The following is a 17155-nucleotide window of genomic DNA, read 5'->3' as shown; positions in this document are numbered from 1 at the left end:
GGCTTTTTCAAATAAATCAGTCTCACAGGCAGAGTATAGTGCACGTGGATAGTTTTGCTCCCATTGAAATGCTCTTTCAAAGAGTCTCCTGAGGTCTCTGTCCGCTTTATAAAACAACCATTCACTGAACAAAACACAGCCGACAACCCAAATACACTGCCACTTCTAATGAGGAAAACACCACAAAGGTGTCACGCTTTCTTTTCACTATATAACATTTAATGAATGAATCTCCAGCAGCTTTGCTTCTGTGCCTGGAGTTGTGAGTCTGGAATCCGAAATACTATTCAACTGGTGTTAAAAAGGAAAGCTTGTGTTTGGGAAAATTGGCTTGAATGAATTATAATTTATAACTCTACTAGCTAAATCCTAAACTTTTGTGGGTCTTATGATGCAATCCCTTCTCTTTTTCATTTCCTCTGATAGATCATAAATTATAAATCCCCCTACGGCTCCTAGACTATATTATATTTTCATGAGTAATCATAATAAATTATTCAGAAATTCTCATATGAAACTGCACTGAACAGTGGGCCTTCTACAGTGCATCTATTAAAAAAAAAAAAGTAATCTCTGACAAATCTCCCTCGCTACTCTTACTGAGCCTCTGATTTCTCCTGCAGGCCAATCTCGACGCAGGATTGCCAGTTAACCAGGCACTAATTGCGCACAGATTGAAATTACAAATTAAAAATAAAAGATGACTCGTATTTTCTCTGCGTGCTGTAAAAATCTGGCCGCAGGTGTCTCAGTCACTTTGCACTCCTATATTTAGAAGATGGCTAGAGTATACTGTATGTTTCTGTAGGTGAACATTTAAAAAATATGAAGAACCTTTGTTTAAGTAAAAGTAATATCACATTGTAAAACTACTCTGATACTGGTACTACTTTACTATCCAACATACAAAATGTCACTTATATGAGGAGAAAAATGTTTGTGTTTGTGGGGAATGTGTGTGTATATATATATTTTTTTTTTTTCTTTCAGCAGTTTTGGGGAAGGTGACATTTTGTGGCCTTAGGGAGACAGTAGCCTTTTAAAAAAAAAACTCACTTTGTAGAAAAAATAATGATGCATCACAATCAGTGTTGCTGCCAATCATTGACCCATCTCAGGGCATTAAAATAATAATTAGTAAATTCTCCTTCAATTGTTTTTAATTGAAATTCATTTTGTTTTGTTTTTTCAGTAAAAAAAAACCCTGGAGTTATGTAAACGAACTGGCATTTAAAGGGTTAAAAACTCCAAACAAATCCTTAAAATTTGATATGTATATTTCAGGCTGAAGTAGTTGTAAAAGATTGACTTGTTTAAAGTCGAAAAAAATATTAATATATACATTTTTAGAGCAGTTTTTGGTAAAATTGATTTTTTTTGGCCTTGTAGGGACAAATTAGTCAGTTTTTTTAAGGAAAACATAAGGGTTAAAGCATCAATAGTATGTGGACAGTTGGCCCTTATGACTGTTCTACTTCTACATATTATATCAGTATATTACTCTTATGTTGAGACACATGGCATCATACATTTGTGTTATAGTGTTTTATACAATAGAGTAAATAAGTAAGTAAATAAGTCTAATAAACAACGTCAGGATTGTCTACAAATCATGGATTTGACTGAGTCAAAATGGGGTCGTGGTTCTACGTTTCTCAGCTCTATATAGCACATACTACGAACATGAAAAACATGTTCCTAAGCAAAAAATGTGAAAAAAAATACAGGAGAATGTTGGGTTATAAAGGAGATCTAAGTCCAGGTTTAATTCCCATTTATACATTGAATGAGGTTAGGAAATAGGTCAAAGGTCAGGTGAAGGTGAAGGTGAGCTGACTATCCCATCTCCAAACAGGTTATGGTAGGGGTAGGGTTAACTGGAAAATCTTTATAAAATATATTTGAAATGGGTCCATTTTTACTGAAACACAACATAAGGGTTAGTCTATGTCAGCTGAACTGTGGAAACATAGGACCCTAGAACATAAGACCTAGAGACATAGGACCTGGGAACATAAGACCTGGAGACATAGGACCCTAGAACATAAGACCTGGAGACATAAGAAACATAAGACCTGGAGACATAGGACCCTAGAACATAAGACCTGGAGACATAAGAAACATAAGACCTGGAGACATAGGACCCTAGAACATAAGCCCTGGAGACACAAGATTTGGAACATAAGACCTGGGATTATAAGACCTGGAGACATAGGATCTGGAACATAAGACCTGGGAACATAGGACCTGGAGACATAGGATCTGGAACAAAAGACCTGGGAACATAGGATCTGGAGACATAGGACCTGGAAACATAGGACCTGGGAACATAGGACCATGGTGACATAGGACCTGGGAACATAGGACCATGGTGACATAGGACCTGGGAACATAGGACCTGGAACATAAGACCTGGAACATAGGACCATGGAGACATAGGACCTGGAACATAAGACCATGGAGACATAGGACCTGGAAACATAGGAGATCAAGAGAGAAGTTTCCAGTTTCTTCAGAGCTAACAGTGTTAATGGGGGTTGAGCTCACATACAGACCAGAGGGAGAACCCATCGCTATCAATAGTAATTGCTGTAGAAGGCACAGTGCAGATCGGCGTCTGTTATCTAGCCATTGGGACTTGACCATGACGGTAGGGAGGAGGGGGGAACGGGCAGGGCACACAGGTTTAAAGGAAGGGACTCCCATTCACACAGCAGGCCGGCTACAAGACAAAGAACAGATAAGTTACAACACACACACATAGGGAGTGTGAGTCCATTCTCTGTTCAGGAAGCAATTAGTCAAGTCAAAAAAATACAATAAAATCATACACAAATATAATCATAAATAAAAAAACAATAAAATAGTAATAAAAAACGAGAGTTAAAAATGTCTCTGCTGTATCCTTAGAATCAAATATTGCTATTGCTATATTGATTTATTATTATTCAGAATGTCTTATATTACACCATTAATAAATATTTTGTACTACATTAAATAATACTGGTATATTGTCATCATGGTGTAGGTCTACCACAAGTATATCCTATAGACAAACATTAACCATTTACAACAGCTTATGACACACACACACACACACACACACACACACACACACACACACACACACACACACACACACAAGGTCATCTAATAAGTGGAATTGAAAGAATTCATCATATACAATGGGAAAAAGGTCTATCTAATGGTAGGTGGTGGTGGATGTTGTGGCTCTCCGTCTCCGTCTCTGTAAGTGGATTCTTCTCCTCTCAAGGACCGATGCCTCCTGGTGTGTGTGTGTGTGTGTGTGTGTGTGTGTGTTTGCAGGTTTGACTTTACCCTTCGTGCCGTAATAACCCCAAGCTTTCAGACGTCAGCGGCTCTGATGCCCACACACACACAAAAAAATAACCCTCTTTCTCTCCACACACACAAAACCTGAGGGACTCTTGGCCGCCCACACACTGAGCAGACAGAGTGGGTTTAATAAGGTTGTCTTTTTGTGTGTGTGTGTGTGTGTGTGGTTATATATATGTGTCATTGGTCTTCTTGCCTGCCACATATGATCTTTGGGGATACCCCATTCAAATTACAGGACTTTAATCGCTTTTCAAAGCCCCTAATCAAGAGTCCTTGGAGAGTGTGTGTAGTCTGGAAGGATGCCGAGATAACGACACACACACCTTCATTAAATTGGCTGTGAAGGGAGGATGCTGATATATGTGGAAACCACACAGGCTGGTTTAATGGTGTTAATGGTTTGAGTGGGTGTCTCATGTCTCACAAAGCAATAATGCTCAAGCTTTTCATGCTTTTTACGTACCAAAATCGATCTTTTGTCTTGAGGGGAATCAATATGCAAGTTAGATATTGATCAGCATGTGATGATGCGATTGCAATCGAAAAGTGCCCGAGCATTATTATACTGGGCTGAATGCTAATATACAATTAAAACAATTGATTTGTTTCAAGTTAATTTGATATTATATGATTTGTTGTTTTAATTAGAGTGTAAATGATCCCAGCAGTGACCTTTTTAAGACAAAAAAAAAAAAAATATCAACAGGTCTGTGTCTGTGTGGCTCCCCAAACACATTCAGCTTCTTCTTTTACATGAACTGTTCTGCAGGATGGTTTAAAGGGTGCATAATATGTTCAGGGCTACACGGTGTTGTAGTGGGTCGCCAGTTCGACTCCAAACTGTGGCTCTTCTGTGTGGAGTTTGCATGTTCTCCCCGTGTCAGCTTCCTCCCACAGTCCAAAAACATGCACTTAGGTTGAATTGGTGACTCTAAATTGCCCGTAGGAGTGAATGAGAATGTGATTGTGATTGTCTGTCTCTATGTGTCTGTCCTGTGATAGTCTAGCGACCTGTCCAGGGTGTACCCCGCCTCTCGCCCAATGTCAGCTGGGATCGGCTCCAGCCCTCTATGGCCCGAGTGCGGATAATTGGTTAAGGATAATAAATAAATGAATATTATGTTCATTTTCAAACTTAATTCATAATTTTGGGGTTTCTTTAAGATCCTCTCCAAAAAAAAGACCACTCTGATTGGATTAGTCAGTGTTTCTGTTGTCCGTGCCAATCTCTGAAAAGTGAAGTTGATTTAATGATGATTCAATTTGGTTGTACGGAAAAACAATGTCAATTGTTAATTTTGCCCCTTGCTAACAAAACTAGCTAGCTAATACTAGCATTAGCTTAGCTTGGTTGGCAAAAACCAAGAAGCAAGATGCAAATCTTGCGGCTTCAAAATTGTATGCAAACCCTTTGGTGTTGTCACAATGACTTTGTCCATCATTTTTATACAGCCGGGGAACAACTGGAATGGCACTGTAGCAACATTTTCTATCTAGTTGTAACATCACAACCTTATGGACGTCCTGGCGGCTTGTTTAAAGGCACAATACATAGTCCTGCTCAGAGTACAGTGTAAGTGGTGAACTCATTGGTCGCCTACAGACATGCCCACGCTAATCTCATGCAGTTTCTTCTTATGAAGTATAAATTACTAGTTATATTCACCTATTGTATTTGAATACTTGTACATACTGTGGTCCCTAAACAGTCTTGTAATTACATAAATTCGGTATCACTGGAAAGCTGAGATTCTTGTTGATTCAATTCAATCATTTTATTCATGTGTGATGATGTTTTAGTCCCCATAGTGGTCATTTCACTGCAGTGAGAGCGTTGACCTCACTTTATAAATTTGCTGTGACCTCTAGGATTATCACAGCCTCATGAAACTTGACAAACTAGAGACCTACAGCATTCATATCCAATTCAAGTCTGTGGCACCATCATTGCAGCCAGGGAACAACTGTAATGGCACTGTAGTGACATTTTCTATCTAGTTTTGACACAACCTTATGGACGTACTGACGGCACAGTACATACCACCTAGTCCTGCTTTATTATAAAATATTCATGAAAACCTCACTTTTTTCTCAATATGGCACCTTTTAGAGGAATAGTTTGACATATGTGGAAATACACTTATTCGCCTCCTTGCAAAGAGTAAGATAGAATATCAGTAAGACTGTCCGTGATGGAAACCGCTAGCCTGGGTCTGTAAAAATGTAACAAAATCCACCTCATACCTCATTTGTTAAATCCCTCCAAAAACTGAAGACTAAAAATGACAGAGTGATTGATATTTCTTGGCTGGAAGCAGTGACTTCCTGGAGTCTTCGTGCAGTCGCTGTTATCGGCCAACTTGGACACATAAATTCCTCTTAAACCACAACATGTCATTTTTACACTCAAACGCAAGATAAAGCATGTTAATAAATCAGCGTGTGTGTATAGGTGATTTTGTTACTTTCTGACAGAGCCCGGTTGGCTGTTTCCTGTTCCCAGTCTTTAACCCAAGCTGATAACTGTCTCCAGGCTGTAGCTGTGGATTTAACACGCAGTGGTATCAATCATCCCACCTAACAAGAAAGCCAATGAGCATGTTTCTCCATACGCTCATTCATTTAATGCAAACAAGCACATTTTTTCTTCCTTATTTTCACAAAGCAACTGCAGCGTTTTAATCCCAATAGTTTTAATGCCAAGGCCGTTTGGCGTTAATCCTCAAAGCCTCCAGGTGAGTAGACAACGAGTGACGATCACTCCATACTTTGTCTCTTTGTCTTTCTCTAAATGGAATCAGACGAATCCACACACACTTTGAATCATTGTTGTTTTTGCAAGACGCACCTGCAGTTAGTCACAGATCAGAATTGCCTGTTGAAAACATTTCAGTTCTCATTTAAGAAGCTTGTTTTTGCAAAAACATTTTTTCCCCCTTATGTACAGGTGCATCTCAATAAATAAGTTTATTTATGTCAGTAATTCAATTCAGAAAGTGGAAATAACACATTATATAGATCCATTACACACAGAATGAAACATTTCATGTCTTAGGCTACGTTTACACGAGGACAGTCTGAACAGAAGACGCAAAAGTGGCGTTGCGTTTTATTCCTCGTTTAGACGAGCATTTTCGGGAGGAAATCTGCGTGCATACGGTGACGCAAAAGTGTGTGAAATTCGATTGTATGCATGCCAGGCGGCATCACTTAAAGCGATAAGAGCATCTTTGGGCATGCAGAAGTTTTCACGCCACACATTTTCATCAGCTACTCCTTTCACAAAGTTATCCATCATCCACTAGATCTCCCAGGTCTCGTTCACAGCCGTCTGGCTGAGCAGAGTTTTGCGTCTTGGCAGTGTAGACGAACACGATACGGCGGAGCGTATTTAACTTTTCCACTTTGGAAGGTGGTTTCAGATTTTTGCGTCTTTAAGCCCCCAAAACGCCGTCACCGTCTAAACGAAAGGCACTTCCGATAAAATATTTTGTCGTTTTTACCCGCGAGCGTCCTCGTGTAAATGGGGCCTTAATTTATTCAATTTCTTTTCATTATAATGATTATGGCTTACATTTAATGAAGACCCAAAATTCAGTGTCTCAAAAAAATGTTTTAATATTACAAAAGACCAATTTTAAAAGGTATTTTAATATGGAAATGTGAACTACTGGAAATTGACTTTTCCATGATATTCTGAATTATTGAGATGCACCTGTATTTGTTCCCTTGGAGGATTAATGGCTCATACATTAAAAAAGCCCATTTATTTCTGCTGAGAATGCTGCTATTTGCATTCAGTTCACAACTAAAAATGCATGTAGGAATACCACAAGGTAGAAGGAAAAGAGTGCACATGGAGAGAGCAAGATAAACAGATTAAATGAGGTAAAGCCTCATTGCTTCCTCTCATCATTTAGACACACACTCCTGCTCACGAGGGGTTCACAGTGAAGACCAGTTTCCTTTCTGGGCAAAGTGGAACAATGAGATTTGGTGATGACAGCATGTCGGTGACGTCTGCAGAAATTTGACGGTGATGCTTTACTGTCTTCATGCCGTCACGCTGCTCGGTGCTGGCGGAGGCGTTGCAGCGCTGCAATGCCATCATCCAGCTTTATCAGATTTTTTCTTCTTCCACCACTGCTGCCGCTCCACACAGGCGTCCAATCACACTGCTGCTACTGCTGCAGCCTGCCAAGCTCATTACACCGGGGAGCCAAGGCTCATTTACTCTCTCCACACTACTCTATCTTATTTCTTCTTCTGCTCTCTGCTTTTTTTTTTTTTATCTCTGTTCTCTCATTAAGCCTATTTTTTTCACTTTCTTTCCCTTTTTTGGATTTTTATTTGATCGTATCAGCTTGTTAATATACTGTAGTTGTTTGTTTTGTCCTGCGGGTATATAACCTGTGGTGTATTGTTGATTAGATGCGTTTGATAAACCCATGCAGCGTCAACACACATCTGTTCCTCCCACATACACAAACACACCAAAACACTATTACTTGACAGTTGTTTTGTAAGTGCACTTTGAATGCTAATCTCCCACACACAGCCAGCCACATGTCAGTGTAGGTCAACTGTGTCTATGCAAAGTATGTGTACTCTATGTGCGTTCAACACATCTTAATGTTTCAGCTCGCCTCGTACTCGGAAGCCTGGAGCTCAGAGTACAGTGTATGTGGTGAACTCAATGGTCGCCTACGGACACGCCCACTTTGCACTTATCCCATGCAGTTTCTTCGTATGACATATAAATTATTAGTTATTTTTTCCTATTGTACAGTCATGTAAAACATTATTAGACCACACTTTTTCTTCAGTTTCTTTTTATTCATTTTAATGCCTGGTACAACTAAACGTATATTTGCATGGACAAATACAATGATAACAAAAATAGCTGATAAGAGTTTAATTGAAGAGCTGATATCTAGACATTTCCCATGGTTTTCTTGATAATACTGTAAGTCAATAAGTCATTATCAAGAAAATTATGGAAAATGTCTAGATATCAGCTCTTAAATTAAACTCTTATGGGTTATTTTTATTGTTATCGTTATATTTGTCCAAACAAATGCACCTTTAGTTTTACCAGGCATTAAAACGAACAAGAAATTAAAGAAACAAGGGTCTAATAATGGTCTAATATTTTTTTCCATGACTGTATTTGAATACTTCTGTATACTCTTGGAATTGCATAACTTGGGTATCACTTGAAAGCTAAGGCTCTTATCGATTTATGTATGATGATGTGTTAGTCCGCATAGTCGTCATTTCACTGCAGTGAGAGCATTTTCTGTTTAAATCACAACGTGTTTTATTCTCCTATGGTGTTCTGCAAAGTGTTTTTCACCATTTTTACAAGTTCTGAAGTGGTCAAATGGTTAAAATTTGAATCCAATCTGCTATCAACCAAAACTTGCTGTAACAACTAATGAGACTTAATTGTACATGCGAATGGTCATCATCAGGTACTTCAATCATAATGTGTTAAGCCCCTACTTACAGTGCTGAGCTGCCTCACAAATTAATCTTCAGGGTACCAGCTTTCAGATGATATACCCCACTTTTTTTCTACTGTCTACCTGCTCTTTCACACCTGCCCTGATCCCCTGACCCCTAGAAACTTGTCTACAGTCGGTCTTTAAGGGTTAACTAGTATTTTGGATTATGGTGATACGAGTGAGAGGTATTTTTTCAGAGAAATTGACAAAAAAAACATTTTCATTGAATCCACTCCCATACAAATTTTAATGGGTTTTGTGTCTGAGTGCTTGTGCTATTGTGTTTGTGACAAGAGACATGTCTTCATTATCTTCCGCACACACACACACACACACACCACCCTTTCTCTCATTCTCTCAGTGGAGACGATATCTGGCTCAGCCCGCTCAGACAGAGTGCAGCCATCAGTGCTAATGGTCCTCTGTACTTTGTTTTCACATCATGCATCAGGTGGCTGCAGGATATTAAACATTTTTATCATGTGAGCCACTACTAACACTACTGCACAGCTGAACATACTTGAAACATAAAACTACACACACACACTCGCTACTGACAGACCTGTGCCAAGTTTTAAATGAACAGATGTTTAATATGTCGGTGCAGATGTGATTGTAATTTGTGTCTTAATTCAGGGCTGGGAGTGAAACAAAGTTGTGAGTAATGGAAATATTCAACTGGGGTATCCGTGTGTGTGTGTGTGTGTGTGGTTATATATATCTATGTGTCATTGGTTGCCACATATGATCTTTGGGTCTGTCTTTGCTAAAGAGAGTGTATTCAAGTTGAAACACACTCAGTTTTTTTTTTAAATTTAAATTCTAAATATATTTTAAATGTGTCTTCTGTTATGCATCATGTAGTAAAGCTGGGGTAGGCAGTTTTCTGCATAGAAAAGGCAAAAAAAAACAGCTGGCTACTGTTAGCAGCACTATTAGAGAGATGGTGTGAAGATGCTGCTAGTGGTCGCTAAACATATTGGTGAGCTAAAGAGCTAGTGACAGCCATAGCCTTTTGCTACAGTTAGCAGAAGGCTAATTATTAGCAACATTTTCTCTCAATCTGTGAAACGCTTTGCAGATATTGACACATGATTTATTGCATTTATTGTAAGTATCTTTTTTAATAAGTCCATCTTCCTTTTCTTGGTGTCTTTGCAGTGTAAGCAGCCAATGCTGGAATCGCAACTCTTTCTGCAGAATTATTTTGCCATTGAATCAGATTTTCACCATCTCAAGGGATGTGCACGTACATCTGCATTGGAGCATTCCTATTCGCAGACCCCAGCTTTAATGCAAAAGCATATTGATTTATAGCTGACTTGATAGCTTGATAAATAGCCTAATCCTGTGTATTTGTCTGCTTATTAAGACTTATTTTTTACTCACTAACACCTTTAAACACAGAGGAGAAATCAGATGCAGCGTGTTTGGTTGACTTCTGAGCCATTCTGCTGCTGCAGGAAACTGTATCTGAACACATGCAATCCATTTACTAATATCCAAAGAAATATTAAATGAACATTAAATGTCACTAAAATCAATAATTAATTAAGAATTGCTAGAGAAGAATCAAAGAATAAGCTCACAGTTAAGTGATGTATCTCATTTATAGTGTGCGTTTGCTATATCCTACAATGTCTACAATCTTCCATCCACAATCTCATTAAGCAGACGATTTTATCCGAAGCAACACACATTTGAGAGATCATACAACACAAGCAAGGATAAAGTCGAGAAACAACACAAGAATAAGCAAGAATAAGTGGCGTGGACTAAGTTGAGCCCTTTTAGGACGTTAGTGCTTTAGGATGTAAGTGCTTTTCGGTAGTGAGTACAGATGGTGCAATCATTTTTGTTGTTGTTGTTGTTGTTGTTGTTGTTGTTCTGTGTATTATATGTGTAAATATATATCCTGCTATTGAGGTGGACATTAAAATGGACCAAGTTACACAGAATATAATATTCTATGTAATATTCTCTAGTCATTGCAAGTGTATACATTAAATAAATCAAATTTTTGTCATTTTATCTTTTTGACTTTGTAACATCTGTCCAGGTTCTGATCAAATTCTGGTGCATTTACAGCAATTTAAGTAAGTAAGTAAGTTGGTATATAATACATCTATAATATAATATATAATACATATAATACATACAATACATATATATAAAATAAATTCAAATAAATTCAGATATAATAAATAAAATGAATATAAATGAACAATAAATAAATTGATAAAATAAAATTCAAATGTAATAAATTGAATTAAATAAATAATCGTCTCAAAGGACACATAAGAAAGGACCTAATAGGGTTATTGAAAAGTGTTTTATGCCACATACAAAGAAGTTTTGTTAAAGTAATGGGAACAATACTCAGACAATTACAATACACCATCTGCAATGGATAATTCAGGCATTTTTTGTCTTTTTCTAAAATGTTATTTTACTTTGACAAAACAAAAGTCTCAGACAAAACAAGTTTGACAATATTCAATGCAACATTCAAATTTGTGACTGTGTCTTCGGTGGAATAATGAGTTTCTCTGTCAAACTAATGTAAGCTGGTTGCTGCTTTTCTCCCTCACACACACACACAGTGAGGACCGCCCACTGCTGACTCAGGTATCATTAATGTGACAATCATTAGTATTATTAGCAGTCAAATCACCGCCTCTTTCCTCCCGTGGAATCTCCAAACAACATTAACTACTTCCTCCACAGTCTAGTCCGCAATTCTTCAGCGTTTAATGTTGTTCATCATGGTGCATCAAAGTATCCTTTTCACAAGTGAGAGACAGAAATCAGTTTATCCACAGTTCCACCAAACTACTTTTATTAGCTTTCATTAAACTAAAATCTGCAACATGAGGGCTGGGTGTTAGATTTCATGTCTCTATAATGCAGCGAATGGAAACAGTCACCTCATCTTTCATTGTGTGTGTAATAGAAACAATTTATGAATTTTTATAAGGGCATACCATCACTATGGAGGTAATTACTGAAATAAATGTAAAAACCGCAGACAGAACACACACAAATCCTTGTATTTCTATCATTGTGAGGACCCTTTATTCACATATGCGTTCCAGGGCCGCCTAACCTAATGTTAGACCTAGACCCCGGGGCTTAGAGGTTATGTAGGCCCCCCCATCCCCTCGATTTACGTCACAAAATGCATTTGTTTCTTAGATATTATATATATCTTTCAAGACATACAACAGTGAGTTTTCCCTCTTTGAGCCAGAAAACACCATACTTTTGTAGCGTTCCAAATTCTACAGGGCTTCTAAGGTCGCTCTTTTCTGCTGACTAAAACTCACACTCCGTTTATTTTATTTTCACACTGTGGCTGTGGCTCAGTTGGTAGAGCGGGCTGCCGACGGTTCGGAGGGTTGGTGGTTCGAGCCCTGAGGTTAGGCGGCCCTGGAACGCATATGTGAATAAAGGGTCCTCACAATGATAGAAATACAAGGATTTGTGTGTGTTCTGTCTGCGGTTTTTACATTTATTTCAGTAATTACCTCCATAGTGATGGTGTGCCCTTATAAAAATTCATAAATTGTTTCTATTACACACACAATGAAAGATGAGGTGACTGTTTCCATTCGCTGCACTATAGAGACATGAAATCTAACACCCAGCCCTCATGTTGCAGATTTTAGTTTAATGAAAGCTAATAAAAGTAGTTTGGTGGAACTGTGGATAAACTGATTTCTGTCTCTCACTTGTGAATTCCCAATGGTGGCAGTTGGCACCGTTTAGGGTAACCTCTGCCACCAGTATGAATGTGTGTGTGAACGGGTGAATGAGGACAGTCTGTAGTGTAAAGCACTTTGAGTGGTCGCAAAGCGCTATATAAGTGCAGGTCCATTTACCCGCCAAATTTGAAACAATAACAATGTCGCCTCTCTCTGACGTCACACCCGCGCCCCACTCTCACAATATTGTTATTAACATATCACTGAGCCCACTTGAGCAGAAGCACAAGACACTTTATTTAACAACCACACACAACAACTTATGGTGATAATAAAACCAAAATGTGTGAAAGCATGATTCCAAACAATGTTATGAAAAAGATCACCAACCATCACCTGTTTGCACAAACAAAGCACACTACCTGCTGATGGTGAATAACAGAGCCAGTCTCTGAAACTGAGTTTGCATTTGAAATGCATTTTTGAGAAAAATCTTCTCTGCTGTTTATATTGGCGTTCCTATGACGACATGTCAGCATCTTCATTTTGACAGGACTCCGGCCCCATTTTCGCCCAATTAGCGCACACTTTTGTGTCAATATTGTTCCCCCAGCAGCCCAGGTCACTGTTATATGGGTCATCTGACTCGTCTCCCCCTAACTGGTTTGCAGCCTGGTCCTCTCTGGGACCCGTGTGCTCCTCCCACCTCCTCCCCTCCACTGCTGCGGGTGGTGCCCTGCTCCTCTCCAGCTACATCCTCCTGCACGGCCTGTGCCCATCTGATGAGCTTTGGGATGCTCTTTAGTTGTTCTTTTTCGCGCAACTCCTTGTTAATACGTTATTTTCTTTTCTTGGCACCGCTCTCAAACGTCCTCCCCGACATTTTCCACTAAATGTCACTCAATCATAGAGGGACACACAACAAAACTAACTATAGGCATTCTGATAGGTAGCCATAGGCTATGGGGCCACGTGGGTCACTCCTAATTTGGATCAATCAGCAGCCAGCGATTAGAGTGATTGACAGAAAACCTGACAAGTTTTGGGAAGCCCCTGAACTTAGCAACATAATGTGGGTGAAATACTGAACCTCTGGGTGATTTACTATGCTCTGTATGGTGCGAGATATTCAGTTGGCTAGAGGCATTGTGCTTCATCTAAAATATGTTTTAAATATGTTTTATCCTACCAGTTCAGACACTGAAAGTTTCTTTTATGCTGTTTGACTCGGTTGTTTTGCTCTTTTTTTTTTCATTCAATGTCATTATTGTGTTTTTTTTGTCATTGCTTTGCCTTTTTGTTGCTGTAGTTTTTCATATAACACTTTTTCTTCTGCTAATTGGAAAAAAGGGACGTGAGCTGATTCACTTTTAAAGGCAATTAAATCTGTTTGAGAGAGAGTGGGTACTGAAAGAGAGAGAGAGAGAGAGAAATGGTGCCACAGGCAAACTAATTAATTGATAAAATAATAAGTTGCTTATCTTTCATCATTATCTCCACCACCAAAGCCATTTCACTCCACTAATAGAAATATTTGAACTGTGAAAAACATCCGAGACACAAACCACAGATGTTGTTACAGTTGTGTGACTTCTGTGTGACCCTCTCAGTCACTCAAACAGAAAATGTTCCCCTTATTTTCCTAACATTGTTTTAAAAGCCTCAGAGTTGTTCTTCAATAGTTATTCTGCCTGTGTGTGTGCACTAAAAACAAGTTAACAGTCTCATTACCGCAGAGAGACTGGCAGCTCTCTGGCAGCTGCTGAACATGTGATGTCTCTGCTGTCTGTCATCAGAACTTCGTTAAGAAGAAAACCCACCATGTACTGTCACAGATAAACTGATGAACATGGTGCAAAACGAGAGAACTGAGCTGTTTTTTTGTAGTTTATTCTCAAACTTTTATCTCCGAATTGCAATTTCACAAAATCTAGTGTTTGTATTAACTTGTACAAAATAAATCTTAGCTTTAATATTTCGATGTAGAAGTAATTTCCTTCTGTTAAGTGGTTTCCAAGTCATCAGAACTTTTGTAATATGTTTAACTGCAGATTTTAGGCATTAAGCTCTGTAAGCATAAATTGCTAAATGAAAAGAGTCGGCTATTATCACAGTGGATGTAGCGTTTCCATGGCGATGGCACAGTGTTTTGGCTCACAGCTGCTATGAGTAACAAAACAAAAAATTGTTTTTGAGAGAAAACAAAATGAACATAATAAATGCATTATTGTTGTCTGAAAATTTCAATTTCAATGGCGGAACCAAGAGTATTTGTCTGTTCATGAAGTCATGGGTGGATACATTTTAAGCAAAGAGGAATAAAGGACAGTTTGAACCCAAGGTCCCCTTACTTGCTTTTTTTTAACAAGCTAATAATGGAACTTTACTCTAAAATTGGAGATAATACACTTTATAGTTCCAGTGGGTCCACAATAACATGAACTATAACTTTCAGAGTTTCCTCAATACTTGTGCCCTTACTTTTTGCTGATATGTTTCTATTCTTTGCTCACATGTTTGCACCTCCTGCAGCCGCTTCATTGGCAAGTCAGCATTAATGAGCAGCCTCCCTACAGTACAGCTGTCAGGGTGAAGTTTTCCATGACACCTCCTGAAGGCCAAAGACCCAGCAGGTCTCTGCAGGGGAGCCTGGTGTCAGTGTGACTGTATCGGAGAGAGAACATGAATAAAAATTTGACTCTCAGGAGGAACCTTCCTCACTGAGTGATGTGTCGATGGTGAGATGCGTCTGTAGACTTATTGTGGGACCTGAGATGAATATAAATCAGGGAAAGTGACCACATACAGTGGCTGTCACCACGGGAGCGGTAGAGGTAATCTTTTTGAACTATGGGTTTCATCTTCACACTGCTCATAAGTAAAATGGATGAATGTGAGTTCGCTCAGAGTAAATTTACAGAGCGAGCAGGGCTGGAGGTGAATTCTTACTGACAGAAAAGAGATTTTTCTTAATGTTTAAAAGCACTTCTTTAACTGATAGCTCACAAGCTTTATTCACAACCGTAGCTCCATGAATTAAAAATAGACATTTCTTGACCACCTTGTGAATTCACCTAAAGAGCTACAAGATGGGAATACAATAGCAAACATTAGCATTAGCGCTTTAGCAAATAAACGGTTTTACAATAGTTAAGACAACAAAAATAGCCACTATATATGACAGAAGAAAATAAACTTTAACAAACCGTGTGCCCCTGTCAGCCAGGCGCTATAGAAGCCTTTTTCATACTTTATATCAACTTTATATGAATTACAAAGCACAAGTTATTATTGACGTCATTATTTTTCATTTTACCGCTCGACTTAGTTCCGGTCACTACCTTTCAAAATAGAGGCACCAGTTTCACACTGGATGGCGCCTTTTCAAAATAAAAGCATCACAACATCAAAGAAAATAAAAATCTAAATTACTTTATTTATCCCTGAGTGGAAATTCAGTTAGTCTGGCTGTAGGAGCGAAGGATCTTTGTAAAACACCTAGAAAATATACAAACATGAAAAACAAGCTATAAAATAAAAATACACCACAAAGAATATTACTAAAGGTGATTTACAACGTATCTTATCTTGACTATTATCATGTACCCATGACCCCAGTGAGTCATATTCTTGTTATTTAACTTTCTGCAAAATAATGAATATTTCCCAGATGTCAAAGCATTCCGATAATCAGGTGGATAAACTGACTCGAGGACAATGTACGCTGATGGTAATGATGAGGCTGCTACGCTAACCGCAGTCCTTAAATGTTGTCGTCTTTATTCAGCTTTATTCAGTAGTGTTCATGTGTGGATTAGGAGACAATGGGGACCTGTTTTGTGTCTCTTTGTAGTTATGTCTCACTGCAGTTTGTGTTTCTCTGTAGTTATTTTTTCTCTCGTTGTGGTAATTTGGTAACCTGATTCTGCCAGACGGTTTGTTACACCGAATCATCCAAGAACAGCAAAAACTGCTTGGAAAAGGGCAGACGCTTTCAAAATAGTATCAGGCAGGAGATTGGATCAACCATCTGTCAATCACTGTCACGTTATTGCATGTTATTGTTATTGCATGTTATTGCAGCACGCTAACATCTTTATGTAGGAGATTGTTGTTTTAAACCTGAATAAACACCTCTCCGTGTCATCTTTGTAGTAATTTTTGTCTCTTTGCAGTTGCTTTGTGTTTCTTTGTAGTCATTTTGAGTGTCTTTGCCGTTGTTTTGTGTCTCCATGGAGTCATGTTGTATCTCTGTGTGTTTTCCCCCTAGTTGTTGCAAGTCTGGGCTCTTTTAGAGTCTCTTTGTAGTTGTTTTATGTTTCTTGTAAGTGTCTTCATGGTCATATACGTTTCTCTTTGAGTGACATTTTGCAGGTGAAGGCCGGGGGGGGCCCCTGACACTTGGTCTGTGCCTGTGCCCCCGCACGTTCGGTAATCCATGTATAGTAGAGGTATATCTGTGTTATATATAAGCTTTACTGTCCATGTCCACTGGTAATCCTCCCATAATGCTTTGTGGCAGCAGGAAATATTAATACCTGTCTGGCTCTGTGGCTTTTTATGGGCACGGGGGATTCCACAGCT

The sequence above is a fragment of the Centropristis striata genome, chromosome 11 (genome assembly GCF_030273125.1).
Source record: "Centropristis striata isolate RG_2023a ecotype Rhode Island chromosome 11, C.striata_1.0, whole genome shotgun sequence".
NCBI classification, from domain to species: Eukaryota; Metazoa; Chordata; class Actinopteri; order Perciformes; family Serranidae; genus Centropristis; species Centropristis striata.
This window is presented reverse-complemented; position numbering follows the sequence as displayed.